The sequence below is a fragment of the Lissotriton vulgaris genome, chromosome 5 (genome assembly GCF_964263255.1).
Source record: "Lissotriton vulgaris chromosome 5, aLisVul1.2, whole genome shotgun sequence".
Classification (NCBI taxonomy): domain Eukaryota; kingdom Metazoa; phylum Chordata; class Amphibia; order Caudata; family Salamandridae; genus Lissotriton; species Lissotriton vulgaris.
In genome coordinates this window covers 1,616,247,722-1,616,262,199 of record NC_141693.1, presented here as the reverse complement: position 1 = coordinate 1,616,262,199, position 14,478 = coordinate 1,616,247,722, and positions in this window count along the sequence as shown.

Here is a 14,478-nt window from a genome sequence, read left to right as displayed (position 1 = left end):
ATGTTCTTTGGCTAACCTTAACAGATCTCTAATACAAAGGTTTCCTAGCCGAGTCTAGCATCCTGAAAATGCATACATTCTAAATTAAAATTGTACATCCTAGCATTAAGGGCCAACGGCAAGGTCTTAACCGGTGTCAGATCCCTACTACCAAACTCCCGCCCTCACGGTGTGAGTGGCGCATGCGCAGAGGACTTTACCCTCGTTGCCAACTGTAACTTCCCTTGTTGTGGGGGCCCCCTTTCACTCGACGCCATCTTAAAGGTCGTCTGAGTCCCCGTGTGAGGTATCTGTAAGAAGGACAGCAAGGACTCCCCCCCTTCCCCACACTCTCTTCCGCCGAAGCGGATATCCGCCCCCCGGGAAATTCGTAGGAGGGGCATCTAGCCGAATCCCCCCTGGGAGGGGCCTATGGCCGTCTCCCCTAGGCGACCCATCCGTAGTGGGTGCCGCCTACCCGTGGGAGGGGCCAATGGCCGCCTCCCCCCGGGCGCTCCCATCCATTCTGGGTGGCGCCCCCCCTAGGGACCTTGAAATTACTGCTCACCGATAAAGACCTTACCGCCACAGGCCGGATAGTTGACCGACTATCCGGCCCCCCACACCTCTTAAAGGTTATGCCTCCTCAAACCCCTTAGCCATGCTATGAAGTCTCCTATGAGTAAATCATTCCCCGCCCTGGACAGGTGAACCCCATCATTCAAATAAAAGTGATCACCCCGAAAACACCCATGGGGAATGCTATGCAAAAGCGCGGAGCGAAACAGTTTCCGAATTTTATTGTTGACCCTCTTTACCGAGTGGTTCAATGCTGACACAGAGAAACCCCCCCGCCAAACTTTCCTGGGGATCATGTGGGACCAGGCGATTGTGCACCCCGGGAGCCTCTTAGCCAACCAGCTGACTGCCGACAAAATGTGTTCCACTAACACTCGTCTTCCCAGTCTTACCAAGTCATTGCCCCCCAAGCGTACTATGACTATAGATGGCGGTGACCTTTGCCGCCCTAAGAGACCCTCCATGAACGATTGAAATTGGTCAAAACAGAGGCCTCCCTTCCCATGGAAGGTCACTCTAAACCCGTATTCCCCAGATGCGTGAGTCGCGTCACCTGCCATGAATACGTCCACCGGCGCGCCTCACGTATGAGTGGCCCACGACCCATACCACTTGCTCTCCAGACGGTGATCCTCGACCGCTGGTTTCCTGGTGATGGGTTGACTCCCAATTCCGCCCCGCGTCACAGGCTCGCGAAACTGTAATCCAAACAAAAGACAACAAGCGTGAGTGCATCTCATCAGTCTTTTACAACATGTGCAATCGCACATACCTCTTGAAGCAGTTCGAGGACCAACGGCCTAGCTGTTTCACTTCTTCCGCACCCAGACCCCGGGCCGTAGCCTCAGTAGCGGCCCCTATTCTGAAGGAGTGGGTCCCAAAATCGCACGGGTCCATGCCCGCTGCAGCGATTGTAAGTGCTAGCACCCTCTGAAACTGAAATCTCGTCAGAGGGGTGCCATCCTTGTGCCTAAGCAGGCTCCCTCCCCATGTCGCCAGCCTCTGTGCCAAGTATTCCTCTAAACACTTTATCGGACAAGTGGGGCACCCTCAAGCGCGCTGCACAACCACACTATCCCCCATAGCTTCCTGGTCTGTCTTGGACCTGGCTATCGAGATTAGCATCGAATCACCCCGTATTTGCAGGTGATCCCTGCATAAGCCACCCTCCATATCTTTCTTGTTCCTCGCCACGAGTTCGCTTACCCGCATGGCCCCATGAAATGCCAAAGCGAAAGCTGCCCGGAACAGAACTGCTTCGGAAGGGGAGGAGCATGTCTCATCCAGCTTTGCAAAAAGCCGAGACAATCTCTCTAAACCAATCGGGCGCCTCGTATCCTGTCTGCGACCCTCCAGGCGTTGCCAGCCGCGAAGCGCCTTTCTGACTAAAAAGGAACCCGTTGGGTCCCTTATGCCGTGGAGCTGTGCCATGAATGATATGGCCGTCCTATGTCTGTTGGCAGTTGCGGCTGATCGGCCCTCTTTGTGCAGCGCTACTAAGAACCCCAGGAAGGATTCCTCCTGCCCCCAGCTATGTCTCCCTGCCGGGCCTAAAAAGGCGCAGTAAGAACGAAACGCTCCCTCATAAGCCTTCCTCGTCCTGGGCGCTAAGCTGGCTGCCACGAGGTCTTGTAATCCGGGGCATCGATCAGCCATAGTGCTTCGGGGAACGGTGCCGCTACTAGGTCCGCTGTGGGTAGATAGCCCCTGAAAGCCTGCATGTGTGAATGAGAGAGTGCATCAGCTGCATTATTCAGTACACCCGGCACATGTTTTGCCCTGAACTGTACATTCAATCTCATGCAACGTAACACAATCTCTTTCAACAGTCTCAATATCCACTTGCAGCGGGCTGCCTGCCAATTAATGCACTCAACCACAGTCATATTGTCCGACCAAAACACTACTGAGCGGTCCCTAAAAGCGTCTGGCCATGCCAACAGAGCCACCCAAATGGGAAATAGCTCCAAGAGCCCAATGTTACTTGTTAGGCCATTGGAGTGCCACCACGTCGGCAATTCTTGCGCCGACCATCGGTTACCAAAGATGGCGCCGAATCCCACGCTCCCGGCTGAATCGGTCCACAAACCCAGTTCGTCCGACGATGCTGGGGGTTTGTTCCACACTACTCGACTGTTGAAGCCCGCCAGAAATGCCAACCAAATGCGCATATCCTGGCGAACCTCTGCCGACAGTCTCGTGCGGTGGTGTCCCTCCTTGAGGCCGACCATAGCTTGTGCAATGGAGCGTTAGAATGGGCGAGCCATCGGTATTACTCTCAAGGCAAAGTTAAGCTGACCCACTGTTTGTTGTAGCTGGTGCAGGGTCACTTTTTCTTTGCCCAGGCATTGTGTTAAGGAAGCCCTGAACTTGGCCACCTTTTCCATTGGCAAACGGAAGCATCCCTCCACTGAATCGAGCTCAATTCCCAGAAACTCCAGTGAAGTAGATGGCCCACCATCTTACCTGGTGCCAATGGGACTCCAAACTCCTGCATGAGAATGCAGAAGTCGTGCAGTGCCTGTGCACATTTCGCATTGCCGGCCGGCCCCAGGAATAGGAAGTCATCTAAATAGTGCATCACTTGCCTATGCCCTGTGGCCTCAATGAATGCCCATTCTAAAAAGCAGCTGAACATCTCAAAATAAGCACAAGAAATTGAGCAACCCATGGGCATGCATTTATCCATGTAGTACTTCCCTTGGAACGTAAATCCTAGCAAGCGTTGGTCCCGCGGGTGTACCGGGAGCAACCTGAATGCCGATTCGATGTCTGATTTCGCCATCAGAGCACCGGGGCCCAGGTGATTCAGTAGGGCAACGGCATCGTCAAACGATGCGTACCGAACTGAACAGACATCCGGATCAATGGCTTCATTCACCGAAGCGCCCCTCGGGGCCGACAGATTGTGAATGAGTCTATACTCACCTGGGTCTTTCTTCGGGACCACTCCTAGAGGTGAACACACGAAGTCCGCCACCGGCGGGCATGGAAAAGGTCCTGCTACCCGCCCCAAGCTGACTTCTTTGGTAATTTTCCTGGCTGCCACTGCTGGGTTGTGTTGGACGGATTGCTGATTTTTACAAAAGGGGGTCCCCCGAAAATTCCCCGCCGGGATGTTGAAGCCATATAGGAAACCATTCCTCAAAATCCTGGCGGATACATGATCAGGGTATTTGTTCAACCAGGGAGTCAAAGCCATGATGTCGACGGGTGAAGACGATTCTTTCCCAAGCCTCACCTCACTCTTGCTTGGACCCCCCCTTTCCTCCCAAACCGCCGTTCTTGGATCTACAGCTACTCTCCGGGTGTGAGGAGTTCCCACAGCCCGCACAAGCATGCCGGAACCTACATGTTCCCTGGGGTCTGTTACAGTTACCTCTGTTGAAACCCCAACAAACCCAGCGCTTGCCCCCATTTCCGCCAGTCTTGGGCTGTGATTCCCCACCGGCGTTTGCTCGAAAGGGCTGCGCTGGCCTTTGCTGAACTGTCCCAGGCCCGCTCCCGCCTGGCGAGGACGTACCTGCCGATCCAGGCAAGAGCTGCCTATGCCACGATACCGTGTCGAGGCAATCCCATGTCAAAGTTACATCAAACTCTTTAGACTTTCGGAATTGCATGTCATATCCTTTCCACTCATTCCCCCCGTACATGTTATAAAAATCCATGATCCTATTCTGGTAACAAGATAGCTCGGGCAACACTTCAGGCTTACGTTCCCCCATTACTGCCGTAAATATAGAGAAGGCCTTCACCCAGTTTGCCACGGTATCGCCGACCCTAAATTCCGCCATCTTGGCCCGCCATACGCTGGGGTGCCATAAATCTTTCTGGGTCTTTGCGTATTCCATCTCACAATGGTCGGTCAATAATGAAAACATATTAACATACTTGTCCCCCCATATCATTTCCTTCGTGGCCGCTGGGATGTGCTGTGCCACCCTCTCGCGCCTTGAAGGCACTGAACTTTCCCCCACCATTGGCAATGGGTTCTTACCGGGTTCAACCGCCGTGTCTGCTGTCTTTTCCCAGCCAACCGTAGTTACTCCTGGTGTCACCTGTGGGGAAACAGAAGGAACATTCGCCGTCCCGGCTTCTCTCGACTGCCGTAACTGCTCGATTATTAATCTAGCTTCCTCGGCCGGATCCCCCGCAGCCACTGCCCCCCCTGCTTTCTTTTTAAGCCAGGGCAACCTGCCGCTAACTGAAGAGCCAGTTCTGGGGGCATCTGATCATTATTAACCGGTGTAATTACAACAGGGATTGGTAAACTTATATCCGGACTCGGTACCGGGCTGTCTGCCGGTGTGATGGGGCAGCTGGGGGCACCTCCGGAACCGGGTCCTCCCCGGAAACCGCCGTCTTCTTAATACGCTTCCCCCTACCCTCAGGGCCGACTCCCGGCAAGGCCGGGCCTATCACCTTCTTAGGACGGCCCGAGGGGTTGTCCTGGGCCGCTAACTGCTTTTTAAACTCGGCCAAACCTCGACCGATCGAATCTACTTTACCCAGTTTTCGGTCCATGATCGCCATTCGGTTCGATAAGGTGCGTAGTACCTTCTCCAGCTCGGAGCTCTTTCCCGCTTTTTTGCCGGCCATAGCTTTGTTTACTCCGCTCTAGTCGATCGACGAGGTCCCAGAATCTTCACACTCCTGGTACTGAAACTTGCCGCTTGTTCCGTCGAGGGCTCACGAGCAACGAGTGGTGCAGCCTTCAGAGCACTGGAACAAGAGGACGCTTCTTTGGATTCCCGCTCTATTTATCAATCTGCAGGAGGGCGGGGACCCTCCTCAGGTACGCCCACTGGGTGCGGTCTTCCGGGCGGGTGTCTAGGACAACCCCTTCTGGGCGGGAAGGGCGTGCTCCGGCTACGCCGCTTTGGGCATACCAGCCGAACCACGCCCCCGCCCAAAATGGTTTCCCGGGGGGGATCGGGGCACCCATCCATACGTTCGGGGGGACCGAGTGGTCTTCCCTTTCCATAAATTCTGTTGCTGATGTTCTCCTTGTGCGTATGGTATTTTTGATACTTCTTTGCCTTGAAGGCATTTTTGCTTGCTTTTCAGAAGTTGATTTGAATCACAAAAACACATTAAAGACCACTATTAGCAAACAACAAAGTAATGACAAAAAGCAAACAATATAAACAATAAATTGCAACATTTTTAAGTTTATACAACAGCAACTCAGAGCCTTATTTATGAGGGCCTTGCGCCACCAGTGCATCCCATGTTAAAAGAGACATACCGGCGCCACAAGACAATCATAAATAAGACCCAAATATAAATACTATTGATTGGCACCAAAAATCGTTTTTTGAATAACATTTAAAAAACACAGGGCAGAACCTATGTTGAAAGCACTAAATATCACTTTTGAAACGTCACTGTTTCCCTAAAAACAAATCCTCTACCTTGCAAATGTTGATAGCAAGCATTATCAAAAAGCAGAACACAAACCAAGAGCAAAGAAACTCAAGGCCTTATTTATGAAGGCCTTGCGCCAGAAGAGCGTCACTTAATTCCCATGTATAAAGTGATGCACAAGGCAATCATAAATAAGGGCCAAATGAAAATACCATTGATTTGCCCCCCAAATCGTTTTTTGAATAACATTTTAGAAACACTGCGCAGAACCTATGTACAAGCACAGAATTTCACTTTTGAAACATCACTGTTTTCCAAAATACAAATCCTCTATCTTGCAAATGTTGATATCAAGCATTATCAAAAAGCCAAAAACAAAACCAACAGAAAATAAACTCAGGGCCTTATTTATGAAGGCCTTGCGCCACCAGTGCGTCACTTATTTCCCATGTTTAAAGTGATGCACCGGCTGCACAAGGCAATCATAAATAAGGGCCAAATGAAAATACCATTCATTTGCACCCAAAATCGTTTTTTGAATAACATTTAAAAAACACTGCACAGAACCTATGTATAAGCACTCAATATCACTTTTGAAATGTCACTGTTTCCCAAAATACAAATCCTCTACCTTGCAAATGTTGATATCAAGCATTATCAAAAAGCAGAACACAAACCAAGAGCAAAGAAACTCAAGGTCTTATTTATGAAGGCCTTGTGCCACAAGAGCGTCATTTATTTCCCATGTTTAAAGTGATGCACCGGCTGCACAAGGCAATCATAAATAAGGGCCAAATGAAAATACCATCGATTTGCACCCAAAATCGTTTTTGAATAACATTTAAGAAACACTGCGCAGAACCTATGTACAAGCACAGAATTTCACTTTTGAAACATCACTGTTTCCCAAAATACAAATCCTCTATCTTGCAAATGTTGATATCAAGCATTATCAAAGAGCAAAAAACAAACCAACAGCAAATAAACTCAGGGCCTTATTTATGAAGGCCTTGCGCCACCAGAGCGTCACTTATTTCCCATGTTGAAAGTGATGCACCGGCTGCACAAGGCAATCATAAATAAGGGCCAAATGAAAATACCATTGATTTGCACCCAAAATCGTTTTTTGAATAACATTTAAGAAACACTGTACAGAACCTATGTACAGGCATTCAATTTCACTACTGAAACTTAACTATCTGCTTCCAAATATTCTCCATAGAGCAAACAAGTCTCTATCTAAATTAAATAAATCATTACTTACCTTTACAAATGCTTTGGGAGATTGAAAACAGTGTCAGACACACACACCAATTTTTCTTTAGCAGAGTAAAAGGTGTGCACTCAATACACTGAAACCAAGACTGGCATAGAAAATCTCTAGCTTTGCACACATATGCCTTATTTCAACCAATCAAAAGTCTTCCCTCACTATTTTCAAACCAACACCCTTCCCCCTCTCAGATCTTTCTATCTGTTACCATAGCAACTCTCTCCTAACTGAACTCTCAGGTTCAAAAGTTTATTCTACAATGTTGCAAATTAAGTCAGCAAGGATGTTTGACCTCTCAATACACCAGCTTATCCTGGGCATTACTGCTTTTAGTGACTTTTTCTTAACCATTCAAATTGCTTCTTTCACACAACACAACCATGCACCCTAACTTTCAGTTTTCAACTATCTGAATCCACCAATCATTGCTTGTGATTCAAGAGCACAGAAACTCCACAATTATTTTTTTGTAAACTCCTACTGTTCCAACTTCCATTTCATTCCCACACTTCATCTGACTGCACCAGAACCTTCTCACATCATGTATTCTGTATGGATTATTGGACATAGCTACATCCACTGGGCTCAAAGGTATGCAGCAAGCAGAAATTATCACAACCTTGATTTATCAAATGTGGAAATCAAGTGGATTGGCCAGAGAGGATTGAGATGTCATCAATTGATACCATTGGTGAAAACCTTTTTGCATCTGCCAAACCCTGACCTCTTAATAGTGCACTGTGGTGGAAATGATTTGGGCACTATGACTGGGGTTGGTCTGGAAATGCTTTTAAAGGACACCTTTGATCAATTGATGACACTTTTTCCACAAACTGCCTTGGTATATTTCAATATATGCCAAAGACAGAAATGGAACTGGTCCAACCAATTTTGTCCACAATTTGGGAAAGCACGGAAACATGTGAATAAATCTGTTTCTGCGTACATGAGAGACTGTGGAATGGGTTCAATATACAATAATAACTTGCGTTACAACCTGCAAGACATCTACAGAGGAGATGGTGTGCACTTCTCAGATGAGGGAAATAGAATTTCCCTCCTGAATTTAAGACTGTGCATTGGAACCTACTTGTAGGTACCTAAATCAACCACAGAACCCAAAAGCTCTTTTCAGAGCTACCCTACCTCTGATCATTCAAAACGTTTATCTTTTTTAAACTTTTTTGCGTACCGGGCGCTTCCCCCGCGAAAAATTCAATTTTTTTTTTTTTTAGCCTTTATGAGCCTCCTAAGACCCCCTCAGAAAATCTAGAGGGTCTGGAAGTGTCTACCGTGCCCCCTTCTACCCATTCCGAACATTGTTTGCCCTCCATCTTGTGTCTCAATTGTACCAAAACACAAAATGGAGGACTCCCGTAACGCTGCCGGTGCGCGTACCGGAGCGCGCACCGGTAAGCGCTCCATAAAAAAAGGTAGGAAAGTAATTTACAGAATAACCACTGGAGACACTTTCATCAAATATAGAATAGGCCCTACTACATAGCAGTCCCTACCATTTGCCCAAATTTGGTGGAATTCCATTGAGACATTTAGGCTGCAGGCCTGTCTAAATATCCTGAGGTAAATTACATGACCAAAACACATATGAAGTGTTAGAATTTACAACCAATTAAAAAGTTTCTTTCATTTTCTACGATTATTTCCTGACATTTGATTGGTTATGTACATGAACAAATAAAAAAAAGAGAAGGAAACACAGCCATTTTGACTACTACTTCCTGAAGTACATTTGAAAAGAAATAACACTGACAACTTCAACTGCTTTCTCAAAGGTAAGTTGTTATTTTGGAAAGTGAAGTATGTTGTGCACTTTAAGTTAATTTGAGAAAAAATATTCTGTTAGTTATATACTATCCCTCTGTAATAGTTATAGATTGAGATAGGCTTCTCTGTTATAGTTATGGATTGAGTTAGGCTTCCCTTGTATTATTATAAATTTACTTAGGCTTCATCACATACTCTTTGTTATATTTCAAATTCCAGCCTGATACCATACACTGCCCAAAGATAAATTCACTGTTAAAAAACCAAAACTACATGTCTGAACTTAAACCCAACAGTGCCCTTACTCTACTGATATAATTATTTTTTATGCAATTTACAGCAACAAAATGGAAGGAGAAAAGAATATTTCTTTTGAAATTGTTTTGGACAATAACCATGATGGAAAAAATGCTGAAAATGATAACATTGACTTTAAGGATGAGTCTCTGGACCTTGAATTACTTGAGTGTGTGGAATCAATGGAAACACAGAATGTAAATGAGGAGATTCCAGACAATATATTATTAGAAGTTTTATTAAATTATGAAAAAGAATCAGAAGAATAAATGTATATTTAATAATCAAAAATTGTTCGAGCCATTATTCATTTTTATATGTAATTCATCAAGAAGATCAAAAATGTTTAAAATATAAAGTGAGACTTATAGTATACTGTGCAACTTTTTTGTGTTACATAGAAAGTTTGCTCATAGTTACTTCCTTTCTCCCACTATATTATCTCCAATGTGTATTTAACATCTCTTTATCATCTCCTGCCTCCATGTTGTTTCTGCTTTCCTGACAGACCACGCTATGAATTCCATATACCACAATAACTTCTGTAACAACATGCAAGATATCTACAAAGGAAACAGTGTATATTAAATTATAGAACAAAAGAACAATTAATAAACATACAATTTTTAAAAGTGATTCTTTTTTCCCCATAGTACGCTCCCCGGAGCGCTCCCCGGTGCGCGTACCGGGCGCTCCCTCTGCGAAAATCGAAAAAAAAAAAAATGTTGAGACCCCGCGGGGCCCTTTAATGGCCCCCACATCAAACCTAGGGGTCAGGGGGGGTCTACCCTGCCCCCTTATGATCAATTCCCCCCTTTGTTTTTGCCACCTCTTGTGTCTCGATTTTACCGAGACACAAGATGGCGGCCGCTCCGGACTGTTTCGAATGTTTACAGACACCCGTGAGCCAATCAGCTTTCTGCGCGTAAGTCGCGTGGCGCGCCCGGTGCGCTCCCCGGTGCGCGTACCAGAGCGCGCCTATAGATATATATATTTTTTTTAACCTAAATTACTCAAAATCCACTGGAGCACATATCTTGAGACATAGCAAAGGCACATCGGGCTACCAGTCCCTACAATTTTGCCAAATTTGGTTGAAATCCATTCAGCCTTTCGGGCTAAAAGTGAAATCGACCGCCCTATGGAAATTAACATGGGGAAAACGCGTTTTGGGACCCCCCTTTTATCTCGGCCCCCGCTTGACGAATCCCCCCCAAACTTTCAGGGAAGGACCGGAAATTTTCAGTCAGATTCGTCAACCGGCGCCAAAGTTATTCCAAATAGAATTTTGAGATTTAACATTGAAAAAATTCCTACTATAACTAGGTTATATATATATATATATATATATATATATATATATATATATATATATATATATATATATATATATATATATATATATATATATATATATATATATATATACACAGAGTTTGCCATTAAGCTTTGGAAGCGCACACGAGAAACAATACAGGATACCGTGGCGTTTGACAGTGTCCTTTATTCCCTGTTTCAAAATCGGCAATTCTTCTCCAGCCAGTTCTTTAAGGTCCTACGCGTTTCGAGGCCTCTTGTTCACGGACCACAGCGTCTGTAGGCAGTAACGTTCCAGTGAAACCCTCGTGTGATGTTTTGTACCTGCCCCCAGGTGGGCTGGCTCTAGTGCCAGAATGCAGGCATGCTGGGAGTTGTAGGAAAGGTTTTAGTTTCCTCTTCACGGTAAACGGCTGTCAGCAGGCTGTTTATTTCTTTAGTAGTCACGCTCTCCAGTGAGCAATTAGTTCGATCCGCGTTAGCGAAGAGACTGTGCGGTACTGCGGTCGGTGAGAATACACGATCCGCGCTATTGAGATACTTGGACGTGGTGATGATCCACTCGTTCCAGTCGTTTGTATTGCTTCCACGACTGGAACGAGTGGATCATCACCACGTCCAATCGCGGATCGAACTAATTATCGACCGCATCAACCCCACCGGACAGGACCACCAATTGGGACCTGCCACAATACTTAAAACCGAGCCTCAATCGGCGTACATAACATAAATTGTACCAGGCAAACATTAATAAGTCCTGATGATGATCCCATTATAATTTGAGCCAGGGATCGAAATGCCGTCGACTTTGTTTAGTAAACATACAGCTAAATCTGTGAATACTACTGCATGTATGGATTACTTTGGGGAGTACTGCCAATTCTAATGTAAAGCAGTACCCAGCTTTGCTCACCACTTCTTGCCTGATGTAAACTTTTCTTCTTCTTTATTCTCTTCCTCCCACTTTCCAGTACGGTACAGGCTTGTGCCCTACTTCACATATATATGGTTACTGTGAAACTGTAATTCATAATTCTTATTATATCAAATGAATACATTCCTTGCCCGGCTGGGTACAGGATAAGAATATATAGCTTCCCATTGTGATCTATATACACCTGTTCTTTGAAAAATACAAGCTTAGGACCTTTTGTTTTTGAAAATACTTGATACCCATGGTCCAAAGCTACCTATTGGGTCCCCCTTGTTTTTGTTAAAGGCCGTAGTTAGACATCACCCCGGGGTTAACAGGCACACTGACTTTGAACAAATCAGTGCATTCTGAGAGTTGTTGTCCTGATTAGGTTGAGTGCAAATAATTGGACTAACACAACTGAAAATTGTGATTTGTCACAGGGATTCCCAGGACTGGAAAAGTTGTGTCTCGGTGACAGAGTCATTTGGCGACCAAGTCAGGGTAGCAACCACTTTTGTTGTACACGCCAATGAAGCCATAGCAGTTGGCAATGAGCTAGCCACATACAAGAGTACAATACACCAGCTACTAGGAGGTGGCTGAGGTCGTGGGTTCAATTCCGAGGCCAATAAAGTGAGTGGAGGAAGAACACTTGTTTTTATAGTGCCATTAAAGGCCTCGATATGCGGTTGTGTGCTAAATGCATGCTGAGTATTATTAAGAAATCATTGTCACAGCCAGTCAGGTATGTTCCGGCATGAAGAGAGTCCCCATTGGCATCTAGCCTCTCCCTCCCAGCATGGCCTGGTTCTCGGCGATATTCTGCGCTGCCTCAAGAATGTGGCTCTGACAGACCCAGCCTTTCCACATGTTTAATTTTCATTTCCTTCTCGCCGTTTGGCTGATTGGGCCTTTGCTCTCTGGACGCCCATGGCTGTGGTTCGCGGCTGAGTGGACGTGTCTTTCGTCAGTGCTCCATGGCCAGGATCCCTGTCCTTTCAGATGTATCAACAGGCCCAGGCCTTCTTTCAAGCCCTGGTCTTTGCTGTTAAAGCTCTCCAAGCATGTTACCTTGGGCAATGAAAGTGCTGTGTTTAACTCCCCTGTGTTCAAGTCGGTGCCAGTCCCATGCCCGGTACCACCCTCGACCCCAGCACCCTGTGATCTCACTGTCCCCAAAGCTACCTTTTACATGTTCTGGAGGGTCAAGGGCAGAGCAGTGCCACCTTGGGGGTGGCTAGGGCTCAAGCTCATATAAGAGGAAAGTTCATAGAAAGTGCACAAGTTGTGAGAGTGCGGGTTAGGTTCTACAGTACACTGCCCTCTGTCTCCCAGCGGGTCCAAGATGTAAGCGTGCCTAGTATAGAGGGTGCCCTTTGGCTGTCGTGCAGCCTGTGGGGTTGGGGAGCCATTTTAAGTGTATGGAGAGGGCAAACCAGATGAGAAGACTTGTGCAGCTCAACAGTACTAAATGATCTTCCTCTTCTCTGAATTTTGGGCTTTAAAAGTGTTCAGCCGATAAGGAAGCTGGCACCTTGGAATGCTGTGTGATCTGCCCAGGATCACACAATTTTGGTCAAGGGTTAGGCCCCAGGTTACCTGGTTTTCTTCTCTAAAGTCACATCTCCTCACCTGTAGAATTTATTAGTGACTCTCGGTTTGCCTAACTCGGATTCTGAAAAACATCCTGGTCCCCAAAAAGGAGCGCTGGTGCAGACGACGTGCAACCAAAGGCACAAGTTCACGAATGGTGTAGAGCAAAAGGAACGTTAATTACAGCTGCCTGCCAGTGAAAAAATATTTGCAATGCAATAGGTCTTGCATTTAAATGCAAGACTTATTGAACTGGAAAGACGTGGCCGCCATTGTCCCAGCTTTCTGAAAACAATGAAGAAAATATTGCTCATAGACTTAAGAAGACAGGCCCTGTACCAAAGGGACCAGTCGCCATGTGAGGTGACAAAAGGAAGAGGAGGTGGTACTAAGTAGGGACAAACCAGCCTATTTACGAATCAGAAGCCAGCATTTAGTACAGACAATGACACAAGCCAATGGCAAATATGGGCGAAAAGTGGGCTGTGCTTCTATTCGCTACTCTACCACAACAAGTCTCACAGTGCAGCGCATGCGCGCTGGCTCAGGCTTGACTTAACAATGACACCAAAGCCGGAGACTCGATTACCATCCTGGATCTGTCCTTCTACTTATTGTACAGTTTTGAAGAATTGTTAACATGAGGACCGATGACAAATCACTGGATGGGCTCTAGTCTAGTTTAGAATATCACAGACATCCGATGGAACATTGCATTTGCCTGACTAACCACATCTACCCTCCGGAGGAACTGAGCTCCATATGGCTATCTTCACTGCAGCCGTGGTTTATTCTATACACATATCTATTTGCCCCATTGTATGACATGCATGGCTGTTCAATTGAAGATTGCAATACACATGTGCATTGGTATCTTTGTGTTAGACCTATTGGTAAAATGTTTGTATAATGAAGTGAGTCTACTGAAGTGAAGTGAACCACATTTTTGATGTTTTTGCTAGTGCTGTGTTATGAGTGTAATGTGTAATTAGAGCGTGCTAGTGTTTAAAGCGAATGCAATTAGCTAGAGCATTTATTGTTTGGTGTGGGGGAGTGTTGATGTGTTTATGGTCTTTGATGTGGTGTTGTAATGTTGCTTTGTTAAATCAAAATTACTTTTTGTTGAGAGTGTATGATGAATGAAACTACAGAACTGTATACATGGTGTTATGCATCCTTTTAGTCATTTAAGGAACTCTAAATGCACACTTTTCAGCATGTTGAAAAGAGGTGTGTGAGTCTAGTGGGGTGGAAGAAAGGGTGAGACATGGGAAGGCATCTGAGGTGGGTGAGAAAAGGCAGAAGACTACAGTTAAGAGAGAGAAGGGCATAAAGCAAGTGAAAAAGATCAAAAGAGAGATGACCACACAGG